Below are 17,057 nucleotides of genomic sequence, written 5' to 3' on the forward strand. Positions count from 1 at the left end.
GATGTTTTATTCATATTTTTTTTATTTTTTTTATTTGTTAATTGTGCATACACCCCCCGCGGGTTAGGGGGAATAATTTACCCGATGCTCCCCAGCATGTCGTAAGAGGCGACTAACGGATTCTGTTTCTCCTTTTACCCTTGTTAAGTGTTTCTTGTATAGAATATAGTCAATGTTTGTAAAGATTTTAGTCAAGCAGTATGTAAGAAATGTTAAGTCCTTTGTACTGGAAACTTGCATTCTCCCAGTAAGGTAATATATTGTACTACGTTGCAAGCCCCTGGAGCAATTTTTTTATTAGTGCTTTTGTGAACAAGAAACAATTAACAAGTGGCTCTATCCCATCTCCCCCCCCTTTCCCCGTCGCGATATAACCTTCGTGGTTGAAAACGACGTGAAACACCAAATAAAGAAAGAAAGAAAGAATTGTGCATACAATTTTCTATATCTATATGACTGGGTGTCGTTTTAATATTTTGCGAATGATGGCACAGTATCACAAAGCAGGTGACAGTGAGGCCTTGGGCAATGGAATGTGACTGTGATGTACCAAGTATTATTTCTTGTGTCATTAAAACAGATTGCAAAATGATGGCAAAGTTGTGCTCGACAGTGCTGTTTGAAGTGTGATCACTTCAGCCATAAATCTTATCATATAGAAAAAAAAAGTAAGTATGCAACAGCCGTGGCATTTGTAATCCATGAGTTCTGCCCAAGGTTCTGAATGTTGTTGTTTTTTATTGGCTGGTGGTTGGAGACAGAAAATGTGATGTAAACTGATGGTTGTTCATGAGGGAACGTCAGATTAAAAGAAGCAAGTACTGACAAAACCAAATTAGATTACCCCATCAGAATGTACAATTGTTGCAAACTTAGATGCACTTTGAAATTAATAATCAGTGTTATTGTTTGTTTGTTTGTTTGTTTTTAGGTCCCATTTGTTAAACCTTCAGTGTCATAACTGAAACCCATTTTTGCTTCAATGGATCATTGTATTTTTCACCCTGGATGTGATATGTTACTTTCAGGCATGAAAACTTCCTCTTTTGAGAAGAATTTCCTCTTTTTTTTTAATTATATTTCTTCTTCTTTTTACATTTAGTCAAGTTTTGACTAAATGTTTTAGAGGGGGAATCGAGACGAGGGCCGTGTTGTACTACGTTGCAAGCCCCTGGAGCAATTTTTTGATTAGTGCTTTTGTGAACAAAAAACAATTAACAAGTGGCTCTATCCCATCCCCCCCCCCCCCCCCCCCCTTTCCCCGTCGCGATATAACCTTCGTGGTTGAAAACGACGTTAAACACCAAATAAAGAAAGAACGAGGGCCGTGGTGTATGTGTGTGTGTGTGTGTCTGTCTGTCTGTGCGTGTGTGTGTGTAGAGCGATTCAGACCAAACTACTGAACCAATCTTTATGAAATTTGACATGAGAGTTCCTGGAAATGATATCCCCGGACGTTTTTTTATTTTTTTCGATAAATACTTTTGATGACGTCATATCCGGCTTTTTGTAAAAGATGAGGCGGCACTGTCACACCCTCATTTTTCAATCAAATTGATTGAAATTTTGGCAAAGCAATCTTCGACAAAGGCCGGACTTTGGTATTGCATTTCAGCTTGGTGGCTTAAGGTGTTACGAGTGTGTTCGGGTTGCGGTTCTTGCTAATGTTTATACTCACTGAGTTACTTCCCTTGGATCTGGATCTGGATCTGGATAACCCGCCTGGGTTGGTGGTGTTACGAGTGTGTTCAAGTTGCGGTTCTTGCTAATGTTTTCACTCACTGAGTTACTTGCCTTGATTGAGAGGGCTTATACGCACGGTCCAGTGTGCATTCGACAGGGGGTGCCCAATATGCACGGCTAGAACTAAGATACTTCTTGATTTCAGTAAATAGTTTCATTACATGTCAACTAGTTTGTTTTTAAATGATTTTTTAGAGATCGCCAAATGGTATTGTGTGAATAACATCATTCGGTCGATTGTACGCACGGCGCCGTGCTTCTAGTAGCTCTCAGTCCATTCCTTCTTTCCGGTATGGAAGCAGACGTGTTTCTGGCGAAAGAATCGGCGTTTTCAACTCGCCATATCTTCATATTCATTCGGACCGGAACAACGAAATATATCTTTCTTGTACAAAATATCCCGAGCCTTGCGACTCTGGTAGTCATTTTGTTACGCGAAGCGGCCTTTGGTAGATACGACAGTTTTAGTCACCCAAGTAAATATATCTACAACGCACGTGGACGAGTTTTTCAATGGCGTATTTGAAGTCTGTGAATGTTGTGATTACAAATCATTTCGGGGCACCCCTCAGTCTATACGTACAGACAAACAAATTGCATGGAACGAAAATTGAGAGGCTGGACTGTAAGTTGTTGTTTTGACTTCTACACATCTCGCAGGTCTTTTATGCAAAACAGACTCAAAATTGCATTTTTCACGCAAGTGTAGATGACGAGACTATCGAAGGAATGGAATACACTTGCCTACAGATATAATAGACAGATACTGTCTAATTATATCTATGACTTACCTTAGCCCATATGTTAGAAGAAAGAACATACTTTGCTCTTTTGAATGATGTATGATTTGGCACTGTACACGGGATTTTAGACCTGCCCCCGAAGTGATTTTTCCATAAACCCGTCAAAAAGCTCACTCTGTTTTGGCCGTAAAAAGCGCCCAAATGCAGTAAATTTCTAACCTGTTTCGTGTGTGAAGGAGTACATCTCAGCGATGCCATTGCCTTGCAACCTCAAAGAAATATATTTTAATAACCCGCTAAATGAACGTTTTTTAGTGTGAAATAAAAGCCGGAGATTTGCTTCGTTTCTTTGCTGCGACACAAAACCAAAACCAACTATAGATCTGCGGTGACATTATGAGTTCGTTTTCGACATTGCAGTGAAGTTGCGTGGATCTTCGACGATTCCCGTTCGGTTTAATGTGGATGGAGCTTTGATTGAATGTAACTGCTTTGAAAAGTTATAACATGAGTCCTTGGGATCGATGTTTTTCGGTAAACTTCTTCGTATCCTTGACTTTACTTTTGACTTGAACAGATCCAGATCGGCTGGGGCTGTTGATCGCCTACACAGATCTATATGAAGTTGACTCGACACGGCGAACCGCCGAATCCGTGCCCTCTCGTCGGTCCTACCCCCAAATCCCTTACCAGCCTCAGACCCCACCTCACCATTCTAACCTCACTGGCGCACTATGTGTGATTATCCCTTCCTCATGTGTGTGTGTGTGTGTGTGTGTTGTTTGTTGTGTGAGTGCGTGCAGGCGGGCGGGCGTGTGTGTGCCCGTGTGTCTTTGTGTCTGTGCATGTCGTCTTGAGTGCGAGAAAGCGAAGTTTTGAGAAATAGTGACAGATAAATCACGGACCTACATTCTAATGGATGGCTGGCTTTGGATCTTGGTCACTTTAGCGGGAATATCGGTCAACTTCGAAACCTGAGGACCAGCCACTTCGGGTTCCCATTTCAGAGTAATGAGATTGCTGGGGCCGTAGAATTTTTCATCCAGTTTTGTCCTTTTTTCACAAAATTGATATTAGTCGGAAGAAACAAGCACACGTGTGGTGGGGGTATTTCCCGGCGAGTTTTCAGTGTTGTTGTTGTTGTTGTTGCGAAGCGAAGCGGCTTCCCAGTGCGGAAGGCAGGCAGTTTGTGCATCAAACAGTGTTGGATGAGTGAGTGATGAGGGTGAATGAGTTAGTTAAACTGTGACTGAATATCTATTGATTGATTGATATTAAAGTGAACATTACGGGGGGGGGGGGGGGGGGTAGAAATGCACCATTGTGCACTCGCCTTGATGTAAGGAACACTACTGCAGTCTCAAACAGCTTCAAAGTGGGTTAGACATGCTCTTGATAAAGACTGAGGCAAAATGGGCCAAATCACACATTGTCTTGTAAGAAGGAAAAATCTTCATTGGTATTGGATCGGGGGGGGGGGGGGGGGGGGGGGGTGGGCAGGGGTTGGCAGGGGGTATCGGTGCACTAAAGGCACCAAGTGTTTGGGTGTTTGTGTTTGTATTGCGATTCAGAGAAAACTACTATACAGATTTTTATGAAACTCTGCACACTTCTCCCTACCACCTGACCTACTGGGCTCGGCAAATGAATGTTTTCATCAATTTTTGTCAGTCAAGATATGGGGATGGAGGTGGTGCGGGGATAATTGTGGAGTAAGCAATAAGGAAACACGTTATGGTTTTCTTAGGTATTGCAACGGTATATAGTGAAGTTAGCTGTGTTCAAATTTGTTTATGATCTGTGGAGCTAATTTTGTGTTACAGCGTTTTTGAGTGATAATTGTTGTGTACGCTCTCGCCAATCCTGGATAATTGTCGGCATGCACATTGATAATTACCGTATTATAATAAAGTAATACTCTCCATTCTTTTAACTACACAAAGTAATGTTTTATTGATCTTTTCTAAAGATAAAAATGTCAGTTACGATGACGTTACGAATTACAGTGTGTTCTGTAAGGTCATATGTGTCCACCCGGTACCCCCCAAAACTGACAAAACTCTTATAAAAAAAATGAATGAAAAAACAACGTTTTTTGTCTGTCTGCAGTTGTGGACATATAGCTTAGAGAAACATGTGCTCAAAATGTGTAATGGATTTCACGTGCGATTTTTTTCTTGGGTTGAGGAGAGGGGGTGGGGTGGGTGGGGTGGGTGGGGGGTGTATGCCCCTTGATCAGTCTCGGGCGCTCTGCGACCTCGATTTACACTATTGAATTCTAAAAACACCCCCTTACAAACTAACTGATCTACCCTGGTGTATATATATTGAGGAGGGTCTGATGCTCCCAATAGGCTGTCTGTGAAGGGATACTTACTTCTCTCTCTATCTCTGCTAAGAGATTTTAACAAATCTCGGAAGAAAGTCTCTGCTGACTTTTAATTGTTTCTTTCACAATTTCTGATGTTTTATATATATATATATATGACTAAGTGCCAAAAGGTGCGCACGAAAAGCGGACAAAGGGGCTAAAAAATAAAAGTTGACAAACACGACTGATATTGTGATTTTTGTTAAGACAACAGATGCTGGAACCCAATTACGAAAAGAAAAGATAAATTTACCCAAATGATTTTACAAATAACGATAATTTTGTTCGTTATATCATTCAAAACGGCACTGAGTCATAGCATTAAGGTTATCTCGCACGTTTTTAAAGCTAGGGCTTTGAAACTTGGCACACAACCAAAGTATAATGACCTCCAGGTATGGTGCACATCACACTAAACAACATTGAATTTCAAGGTCACAGCGAGGTTAAATTTCCTTTGCAAACTGGAAAATTGTCGTTGTCACGTCTTACATGTTTTAATACTAGATCAGTTAGACTTTACATACTTCACATACTTTCAGCATTTTTATAAAACCTCATTAAAAGTGACCTGCTTGTTAATCTTTGTCAAAGTTCAAGGTCACAGCGGGGTCACATCTGGTCCAAATGTGGAATATTTTCAATTTATTCAGCGCGTTTATAGCACGAGCTTTGAAAATACACACAGTTCTAGTGTATAATGTTCACACACGATTAAAGTCTGGTTGAAAAAGTCAAGGTCACAGCAGGGTCGCGTTGAGGTCAAACATATACATTTTTCAATGAGGTTTTCTCATATGTTTTTGAAGCTAGGGCCTTGAAACTTGGCACACTACGCAAGTTAAATTAAACCTCATCAAATTCCAAGGTCACAGTAAGGTTAAAGATCCTTTAAGGATATTTTCTAAAAAAGGTGACCGCCTGGTTAATGTTTGTCAAATTTCAAGGTCACAGCAGTGCCATCTGGCTTAAACTTTGAAAAATTGTCAATTTCTTCAACTAGTTTTATAGTGTTTGAAGTCATTCACACATGATGAAAGTCTGGTTGATAAAATCAAACGTCAAGGTCGCAGCGGGGTCGCATTGAAGTCAGACACATACAATTGTCATTTTCACGAACGCCTTTTAAGCAACACCTTTGAAACTTCACACATTCCAAAGTTTTGATGTTGTTTGGTTATAATCAAAGTGTGGTCAATTTCCATGATTGAGAGCATTCAGAGGGGTCAAGTTGAGGTCACACAAAAGAGATTAAATTGTCGACACAACAGATGAGACTGGCTACCACTGTTTATTTTAATACACTTTTATGCAAATTTTAAATTGTGTTCAACCATATACACCAAACTCACCCAAACTCCTGAAACATCCAAGAAAAGGAAAAATGTGTCCAAGCAAGGAAAAACGCCATTTCTTCAAAGGCTGGAATAACTACAGAGGCAGCCGCGTCATTACACACAATGCAATTACGTCATACATCATACATTTCTATGAGTCATGTTGAATGGAATGGTGGCATGTGCCTCTATTCTAGCTAACAACAAAGCTGAAAAAATGAATATTATCTGTTTGTTTTGTTTGTTTTACCCGTACGAGACCTTTCTGTGACCTTGACATGTGACAAGGATCTACCTTAACTTCTTTAAGTCGGAGTTGAGAGTTGTGTGATGTTTGAAGGCTCTCCCTTTAAAAAAAACTGAGATAATGATGCATTTTCGTGTTTTTGATTTGCCCATGTGACCTTGAGATTCGACAAAGGTCAACAAGACTTTAACCGTGTATGGAGGCTATTAAGCCCAAAAATGTGAACTTTCAAGGTTCTTGCTTTGAAAAACTCTGAGAAAAAGGTTATGTTTTTTTTTTTACCCACACGAGACCCTGCTATGACCTTCACATTTCTCAAGGATCAACCTTGAATTCTCCATGTTGAACAATCATTAAGCAAAAGCGTTGTTTGAAGTTTGAAGGTTCTAGCTTCAAAAATCTCTGAAAAAATATGTTTCATCCGTTTTCTGAACCACATGTGACCCAGCCGTGACCTTGAAATCTGACAAGGGTCAACAAGACTTTTACCATGCATGGGGGCGATTAAACCCCAAATGTGTGTGAAGTTTCAAGGTTTCAACTTAAAAAACGTCTGAGAAAAATATACATTTTCCTTTTTGGACAATGTGTTGCACGCAAGACAACACGACAAACGCTCGTGTTATCATTCTTTTACTTTAAGGTCGACTTGCGTGCCCGCTCTTTCGCTAATCTCAATTAAAATTCATCTTAGAAGTTCGGTTTTATTACGCTTTTAATTAAGAAGATTAAACTAAGACAACAAATAGTTAGTTTTACCCATTAAACTCGATAAGGTAGTGACATTTTATGTTGAACGCAAGAAGGTGTCGCACGCAAGATCTGAAAAGATGTTGACGACATAATTTCAACACTTGATAGCGCAATCGTGGTTCGTGATTTCTTCACAAATTTTGAACACAGAATGTGTCACGTGGTTCCGTAAATGAAGTAGATCTTTGTACATGTAAATTTTGTTTTTAAAAGAAAATAACCGTTAATTACCGAACATTTTGTCGCACGCAAGATATGACGAAATTTTCAAATCGTTTTCAAAAATGCTGTTCAAAAGTTCTGCAGTCTTTGCTGGATTACTTGAAAGACAGCAGTTTGATACACCGTTATCGCTTGACGTGTCGACATCAATTCCAGAGTTTTTGAAAAAGAAATTTAGTAAATATCTGCGATTGAAAAATGTATGCCGTGATGACGAATCATCTTGCGTGCGACACCTTAAAATTCGGTTATCGAAAAAAAAAAATTCTCTCGAGATTTAGATTTGACGTTTGGTCTCGTCTGTAAAGCGATGTTTCAGGCATTCAATCAAACTAAATGCAATTCATTTGTGCTTCTTGTTATTTTTCTGTGGCATATTCAAAACACGAGGTATCACGATGTCCTTTTTCAGATGGCCGGTTTTGGCGTTATTTTTGACTTTAAACAAAGATAACTTCAAAACCGTTCAAGTCAGACACACGAAATTATGTCCACTATCTCTTCGCACATTCATCCACACACACACCAATTTTCAGCAGACACACGTTTTTAGAAACATTTTTATTGTAAAACAAAGTCGTCTTCTGTTCTGTGAGCACCTTTTGGCACTTAGTCATATATATATATATAATGTGTGTGTGTGTGTGTGGTGTGCGATTCATAGAAATTTACTGGACAGATCTTCATGAAACTTTGCACACAAATGTTCCGACCCCCAACTCTTCACCCTGATTCAAACTCATGTATCACAAGTCCAGCGCTCTACCAACTGACCTACAGCGCTCCCAAATTATTTCTTTTTATCATTTTTGTCAGTCAAGATAATGGGGGTGGGGTTGGTACGGGAATAATTGTGAAGCAGACAATAAGGCAACAACTTATTTTGTTTACAGGTATTGTATATGTATACAGTGAACTTAGCTGTGTTCAAGTTTAGTTATGTTTCTGTCGAGCGAATTTTTTTTAAATACGTTTTTACTACTAAAGGAGTGATAATTTTATGTGTACGCCCTCGAGAAACCTCGATCATTTTCTGAAAATGCACGTTGATAAGTACCGTTTTATGATAAAGTTATACTCTCCATTCATTTATATACACAAACTAATGTTTCATTTATTATTTGTAGAGCTAAATATGTCAGTTGGGATCATGTTAAGAATCGCAGTGTTTTTCGCAAAATCGTACTTGACAACCCCCAGTAAAAAAATTCTAAAACAAAAGTTAATACGTCAACCTCTTTTTTTCTTTGCACAGATGTGTCCATATTGCTTAAAGGAACCTGTGCACAAAATGTGTAATGTTTCTTTCACGCGATTTGAACACACAAGTAACCCCTGAAGAATCGCAGTGTTTTTCGCAAAATCGTACTTGACAACCCCAGGTAAAAAATTTCTAAAAAAAAAATTAATACGTCGACCACCTTTTTTCTTTGCACAGATGTGTCCATATTGCTTAGAGGAACCTGTGCACAAAATGTGTAATGTTTCTTTCACGCGAATTTTTTTTAAATACGTTTTTACTATTAAAGGAGTGATAATTTTATGTGTACGCCCTCGAGAAACCTCGATCATTTTCTGAAAATGCACGTTGATAAGTACCGTTTTATGATAAAGTTATACTCTCCATTCATTTATATACACAAACTAATGTCTCATTTATTATTTGTAGAGCTAAATATGTCAGTTGGGATCATGTTAAGAATCGCAGTGTTTTTCGCAAAATCGTACTTGACAACCCCCAGTAAAAAAAGTATTAAAAAAAAGTTAACCCGTCAACCTCTTTTTTTCTTTGCACAGATGTGTCCATATTGCTTAAAGGAACCTGTGCACAAAATGTGTAATGTTTCTTTCACGCGATTTGAACTCACAAGTAACCCCTGAAGAATCGCAGTGTTTTTCGCAAAATCGTACTTGACAACCCCAGGTAAAAAATTTCTAAAAAAAAAATTAATACGTCGACCCCCTTTTTTCTTTGCACAGATGTGTCCATATTGCTTAGAGGAACCTGTGCACAAAATGTGTAATGTTTCTTTCACGCGAATTTTTTTTAAATACGTTTTTACTACTAAAGGAGTGATAATTTTATGTGTACGCCCTCGAGAAACCTCGATCATTTTCTGAAAATGCACGTTGATAAGTACCGTTTTATGATAAAGTTATACTCTCCATTCATTTATATACACAAACTAATGTCTCATTTATTATTTGTAGAGCTAAATATGTCAGTTGGGATCATGTTAAAAATCGCAGTGTTTTTCGCAAAATCGTACTTCACAACCCCCAGTAAAAAAATTCTAAAAAAAAAGTTAATACGTCGACCCCCTTTTTTCTTTGCACAGATGTGTCCATATTGCTTAAAGGAACCTGTGCACAAAATGTGTAATGTTTCTTTCACGCGATTTGAACACACAAGTAACCCCTTAAAAATTAATTAATGACTTTGGTCATTAAAAATCTGAAAATTGTAATAAATTTTTTTTATACATGTATAAAACGATCCAAATTTACGTTCATCTTATTCTACATCATTTCCTGATTCCAAAAACATATAAATATGTTATATTTGGATTAAAAACAAGTTCTGAAAATTACAAATATAAAAATTATATATGATCAAAATTAAATTTCCGAAATTGATTTAAAAACAATTTCATCTTATTCCTTGTCGGTTCCTGATTCCAAAAACATATAGATATGATATGTTTGGATTAAAAACGCGCTCAGAAAGTTAAAACGAAGAGAGGTACAGAAAAGCGTGACCACTACCGCACTGAACAGGCTCGTCAGTTTCACTCCGTCATGCACAAGCGGCGGACTACGGTCATTGTGCACAGCGAAACCCACTACCGCGCTGAACAGGCTCGTCAGTTTCACTCCGTTATGCACAAGCGGCGGACTACGGTCATTGTGAAAAAATGCAGTGCGTTCAGTTTCATTCTGTGAGTTCCACAGCTTGACTAAATGTAGTAATTTCGCCTAACGCGACTTGTTTATTATATTGTTTTAATTTGAATTATATATTGAAAACTCTTTCCCATGTCTGGGACCTCCATACAAGTTCACATGTACAGCAGTGCATTAAAGTTTGTACAGTATGTACGATAACTTCTGAAAATCTAAAAATGCGACATCCCTTTTTGCTACAGAGGGCTTTGTACCCTGACCTCCCACTAGGGACATTGCCCCTGGACCTTACTTTGCCTCGTGCCTGAGCATACAGGCCAAAGACCATACAATCCCTTCTGTTACATCCATCCCCCTCTGCATGTGAAAAATCAACTTGAAACTTGAAAAAAGCTCAGTGAACAAACATCTTCCTTTGCGACGATAACCTAAAAAGGTTCCTGCAATGTATCGATCCTGATCCTGATCCTGATGTAAAGCGTGAGGTAGAAACAGAGTCTTCAAGAGCCAAATGGATGACACGTTTTTGTTGTTGTTTTTCTTTTCTGATTTAAGTCTCTTGGCCAACAGAGGGGAAGTATTTCATGATTTTCATTGGCATCATCGTCTTTCCCTGTCAGCAGTACTTGTTTTTAACTGACTTTTAGACTATTAAAGCTTTGGGGATCAAATTAAATGGTACAATGATGTGCTGCAGTGCATCATGATTAATACACTATGCGTCACTTTTACCTTTCAGTGATCAAAGTCATGATACACTATGCCTCAGTTTCACCTTTCAGTGATCAAAGTCACTCATGATACACTATGCCTCAGTTTCACCTTTCAGTGATCAAAGTCACTCATGATACACTATGCCTCAGTTTCACCTTTCAGTGATCAAAGTCACTCATGATACACTATGCCTCAGTTTCACCTTTCAGTGATCAAAGTCACTCATGATACACTATGCCTCAGTTTCACCTTTCAGTGATCAAAGTCAAGGTGACTGGAAGAATTCAGACGCTTTTTCAGATGCTTTCTTTCTTGCAATTTCAGTAATTTCTGAACCAAGACAGCTTTAGCAATCAAAATGTGTTTGTTGTGTGTGCTTGGGCTCATAACTTGCTGGACATATTTTCATGAAACTTCTATTGTGACTTCTTGCAGAATCTTATCACAGATTAATTTCCACCTTGTTTATGATAAGCCTACTTGGTAATGTCATCAAGTACATTTTTAGAATTATTGGAGTCTTACTGTGACAACTTCAGTTTTCATTCACCTTCTTTAAAACTGTTATCACACATTAATTAACTCCCCTTTGTGGCAACATTTTTCAATCAGATTCTTCAAAATTGTTTTAAAACATTCATTGATGAAATACATGACTCACATTTCTTCAATGAATGTCTTTAAGTCGCACAGTTTCACTTAAATTGTAATTTATTTTGTGTGTTTCAGGAAAATAAAATAAAAATGTTTACTTTTCGTTTTCTAAAACCTAACATAACCTTTCAGTGTTCATGGTGATCTCTCTTCCCTCACTTTCTCTTTCTCTCTGTTCTTGCATAATGTAGTCAAATTGAATCAACCATAGACCTATATTAATATAGGTCCCTGAATCAACACAAAGCGTTTTGAAATACATAGCTGTTTCTGGAATTACATGTAAATAATGAAGCACTGGTCTCTGGAGAAGAGGATTTCAGCACCCCACCCCTCTCTCTCTCTCTCTCTCTCTCTGTCTCTCTCTTAGTCTCCAAATCAAATGTTGTAATTGCTTGATCAGTTTGCTTATGATGTGACTGAATTATGCTTCAGCATGCTCTTGTTTTCCTTTTCGTATGAATAGATCTTTTGACTTGTGCCAGCGATAGCATGAGTGTTGTGAGCTAGGTGCACCAGAGTGGACATTTTCACGTTTTAGTCTGTATACAGTTCTGTTTAAATCAGAATTCTGACTGTGCTAGACTGAGGTGCATGCGTGTGTATCTGTCCGAATCCCAGTGAGTGTGGTTAACAGAAGTGTAAAGAATGCTGTTTTTATTCTCTTTTTTTCATTGCTATTTTCAAATTCTTTAAAGAGTATTGAACTAAACATTTCATTGGCTGTTAGATTTATTTAGACTTGAAAGGAGGCAGTCTACTACATCAGCTGGTGTATATCAGGAAAATATGTTTGATAATATTGTAAATAATGTCTTATTTATACGATTTCCTTCTTGACTTAAATTTACACAAGTTATATCTATATCTATTGTTAAACATTTCAGGTTACCTGTTTATTTAATTTTGTAGGTCATGTTAAACCACAGTGTGCAAAATAAAATTCTACATGGTGTGCTGAATAAAATTTATGCTATAGCAACCAATATTCTTGATAATATGAAGCAGCTGTGTGCATTTCATTTCCCCTGATTGCTGTAATGATCGAGGTATAGTCCAACTGTAAAAGTGGTTCTTTTAGTTTCAACACTAGTATAATATTGCCAGATAAGTCAAATGATAATCCTGCCATGTTGTAAGTCTTCCGGTTTAAAGCTGTTAGAATAAAATCATTAAATGTCATTTCTTTTGAAAGCTTGGAAAAGAATTTTAATGTTTTTATGAGTTCTGTGAAAGTGTACTTTCAGACCAGGACATTGACAGAGAACTAAACATTTTTGCAAGTCAATATTGTCATCTATCAATCAAATGTGACATTCCTTTCAATAGAACGTGTGTGCAGAGACATGTATAGATCTATCTCTCCGGTGTGTGGTATTATGTGAGTGTGTGATTATGATGTTCTCTCGGGGAGGTTTGGAGCCTGCCTGGTATATGGTCGTGGATGATGACGCTGTTTGCTTTCACCTCAACGTAATACGATAAAATGCCACTTGAAAAACTTTCTCTTTTTTTTTGCAGAATAAATGTGGCTTTGGTTTTTTTTGCTTCTTTTTACACAACAAAAAGAAATGGCAGATCTGTTTTTCAGCCTAATAACTGTTACAGAAGTATGCTACACAATTAAATTCTGCAGAATAACAATTTCTAATAGAAAAAAACAGATTTGCCAATGGTATTTATAGATTCCTTAGTTGTCATTTCCATCCTGAAGAAGTCAGCGATAGGCTGACGAAATATTGATGCAATTACCAAAACTGGTTTCTGTTGTGTTTTTTGGTTTTGTTCGTATTTGTTATTCCACAAACAAAGCAACACAAGCACGAAAAGCTGAAAATAAATTCTGCAGAAAAATACTTTTTCTTGTGGTATCATCCCCCAAACATTGCAAAGATTCGCCATTGTTCAAGTCAAGATGAAACCCTTTGACTAAAATGCCAAGTGCATGCCACTAATAGTGTAGTTTGAAATCACACTTTGTGTAGAAGATATAGCATCTCAAATGTTAACATTCTACTTTTTGTTTTACTTGTACCTATTGTTATCCACCCCCCGCGGGTTAGGGGGAAGAATTTACCCGATGCTCCCCAGCATGTCGTAAGAAGCGACTAACGGATTCTGTTTCTCCTTTTACCCTTGTTAAGTGTTTCTTGTATAGAATATAGTCAATTTTTGTAAAGATTTTAGTCAAGCAGTATGTAAGAAATGTTAAGTCCTTTGTACTGGAAACTTGCATTCTCCCAGTAAGGTAATATATTGTACTACGTTGCAAGCCCCTGGAGCAAATTTTTGATTAGTGCTTTTGTGAACAAGAAACTATTGACAAGTGGCTCTATCCTATCTCCCCAATTTTCCCGTCACGATATAACCTTCGTGGTTGAAAACGACGTTAAACACCAAATAAAGAAAGAAAGTATTGTTATCCAACAGTTTCCATCTTTCATTTTAAACAACCTCAGTTGTCCTGTTTGTTGTAAATTGAAGTGTTCCTGTTCAAGCGGGAATTTAAGGATTTGTTTTATAACTTTTAGGATAACATACTCTTCAATTTTAAATTAGTTTCTCATGAAATAACAGTTGCAGTCTGAAAATATTGAGGCATCTTTCTGTATATTTGCTTGTACATGTACAATCTTTCCTGGCAAAATTGTATAGGCATAGATAAAAAATGTCCACCAAAATACCCGTGTGACTTGGAATAATAGGCCGTGAAAAGTAGGATATGCGCCGAAATGGCTGCGATCTGCTGGTCGATGTGAATGCGTGATGTATTGTGTAAAAAATTCCATCTCACACGGCATAAATAGATCCCTGCGCCTTGAGTCCGAGTCTGGAGATACGCGCGCGATATAAGACTTCATATAAATAAATAAAATAAACAGACTGTTAACAAGTGATGTGCTGTAATTAAACGATTACCTTTTTCCTTGACGTACAGTGACCACTGCTTTCGTACTAATTGATTCATATTGTTTATGTCAGTTTGAATCGCTTCTTCTTCACAAAATATGGACCTTTTTTTTGTTGAGTGACAAAATACACACACTCGCACACAAAAACATATTAGTGCTGACAGAACATTTAATCTTGTCCCGCATGTGCCCTAGCTTTCCTTGCTTTGTGTGCATTATGAAAAGCACGTGTGCTCTGTGTGTGTGCATGTATGTGTGTGTGTGCAAACATGAATGTGTGTGAGGAAGCTGGGATGCAAAGATCGAGCTCCAACAGAAGAAAAAGGCCTGCATGTGGCTGAGTGGGCAAAGATAAAGCAAACTGTTTTTTTCATTTTTACCCTCTCCTCATAATATCGGTCATAAATTACCTTTAACCTTAACATAAAGATACAATTGCGCAACTCAGTTCTTGATAGTTAACAATGTGCACCACAGGCGCGGGTAAGATCAAAAGTTATACATGTATGGTGTTCTAGCAGAAGCAAACAGCTGCTTGAACTCGGCCACCCCTACCAGTCAAAACAAACAAAATGTATGTTTCAAACAAATAAAATTATGAGCCAGTTAATCTGGTTTGTCTAATTCTAAGTGAGTTTGCCATGGTTCCCAATTGTTTTTGTAACTTACACAATAAACTTATAGTAAGACTTCCCTGGCAACAGCCTTTTTTCTCTTTTGACTTGTGTGTATATGTGTGCAAAGGATTATTTGTAAACTGGAGCATTGCAGTGAATTAAGTTGTATAATAGCCATCTGTCTATAAAGACCATTTTGTTCATCGTTAGTTATTAGTTTTACCCGATAAGGCACCTAGTCAACTGCTGTCAGCTTGGAATTCTTCATTTCATCAAGTATTCTTGTCCGCTTATGTTGCACTTCACAATAATTAACCAGCTTTCAAGAGATGTAAGCTAAAAAATAAATACTGGGCGCCACTTTTGAAATATGTCCTTGTGCAAATACATTTATTCAAAATCACGCTTATAACTACACAAATACCCAAGCATGTAAACCAACTGTTAAATACATATTCATGGGACCTGCAAGTTTCCAATTAATGAAATGATGTACCTTATTTAGATGAACACCACTTCATTCACTAGCCCTTATCATTTCTTTTAATTATCCACATAAGGCATAGTTCAACATCAACGAACAAATTTTCCTAAGAGAATAATGGTAAACCTTGACCCCTGCGCAAGCAAAGCATTTGAAATGGGTGACTGCCATAACCAAGTATGTAAGTGGGTAAAAACCTCCCTTAACAATCCTTGCTTTTACATAAAATAAGTCCCGCTGATGAATTCTGTACACTGGCGAGGATTTATATGTTCATTTTATACTGATACATGTATCAGCTAACTGCACAATATCTTTTCATGGGGGTCCATGTGTATTTTGTACCTCATGTTAGTCTCATGATCTACAGGAGTGAAGGAGTCAGCAAAGCCTTTTTGCGTAACAACATGTGCGCCTTGAGTCGCCTGTTGGTGAGATATGTGCGCGTTATAAATATTCGTATTATTATTATTATTATTAAAAACAGTGTCCCAGGAGGAGCATTTTGTTTTTATAAAACTCACAGAGAAAAAAAATTGTTTATGTAAATGTCAAAATGAGTAATACCTTTCTGATGCCGTTTTGCTCTGCTCATATGAATCTGTAACTATTTTTCACAAACCATATCAAATTGTACATGTACTATCCAAACAGCACCTCAGCCATTGAAACTTGATCTGATTCTACCTGCCCTTTCTTTGGTACATGTCAGTTATTGTGTGTGACAATTTCTTTGTGTGCTGGTGTGGCAGTGATGCAGCAGTTCTCCAAGGTAAAGTGTTCAACTCACAGGTGTCCGGTCTATCCAAGGCTGAAAGTATTTTGTACTTTTGCTGTTTGGGGCTCTGCTAAAGAAACATTCAGGCAAGCATGCAGGGCAAAATCTGTTGCAAAATCTACCATTGTTTAATGAAAGGTTAATAGCAATCACCAGAACAAGCTTTTTCTCTTTGAGTGGTATGAAAAGTCTTCTGCTCTCAGCTGTCAAGTGAATGACCATGTACCTTCACTATCCTGCTTTGTGGTTCCTTAGCGATGATGAGCTGTGTGTTCTCAGTCATGTTGCTCCATGTCCAGTTCGTGTCTTGCCAAATTGTCTAGAAAATTCATGATCAATTAAAGCCATGGTGCATCAGTAAAATTAAGATATCCGTCTCAAGTTGATGTTTAAAAAAAAAACTTATTTAAGATTCAACATTATCCCAGTGATGTGTGGGTGTGTGTGTGGGTGTGTTCAACATTATCCCAGTGATGTGTGTGTGGGTGTGTTCAGCACGCTATAAAAACTGTTGACATGACATTTGTATGCATGCTTATCTTTACAGATAGTCCCCCGATCCATGGCTTAATGTTATT

The sequence above is a fragment of the Littorina saxatilis genome, linkage group LG1 (genome assembly GCF_037325665.1).
Source record: "Littorina saxatilis isolate snail1 linkage group LG1, US_GU_Lsax_2.0, whole genome shotgun sequence".
Taxonomy (NCBI): domain Eukaryota; kingdom Metazoa; phylum Mollusca; class Gastropoda; order Littorinimorpha; family Littorinidae; genus Littorina; species Littorina saxatilis.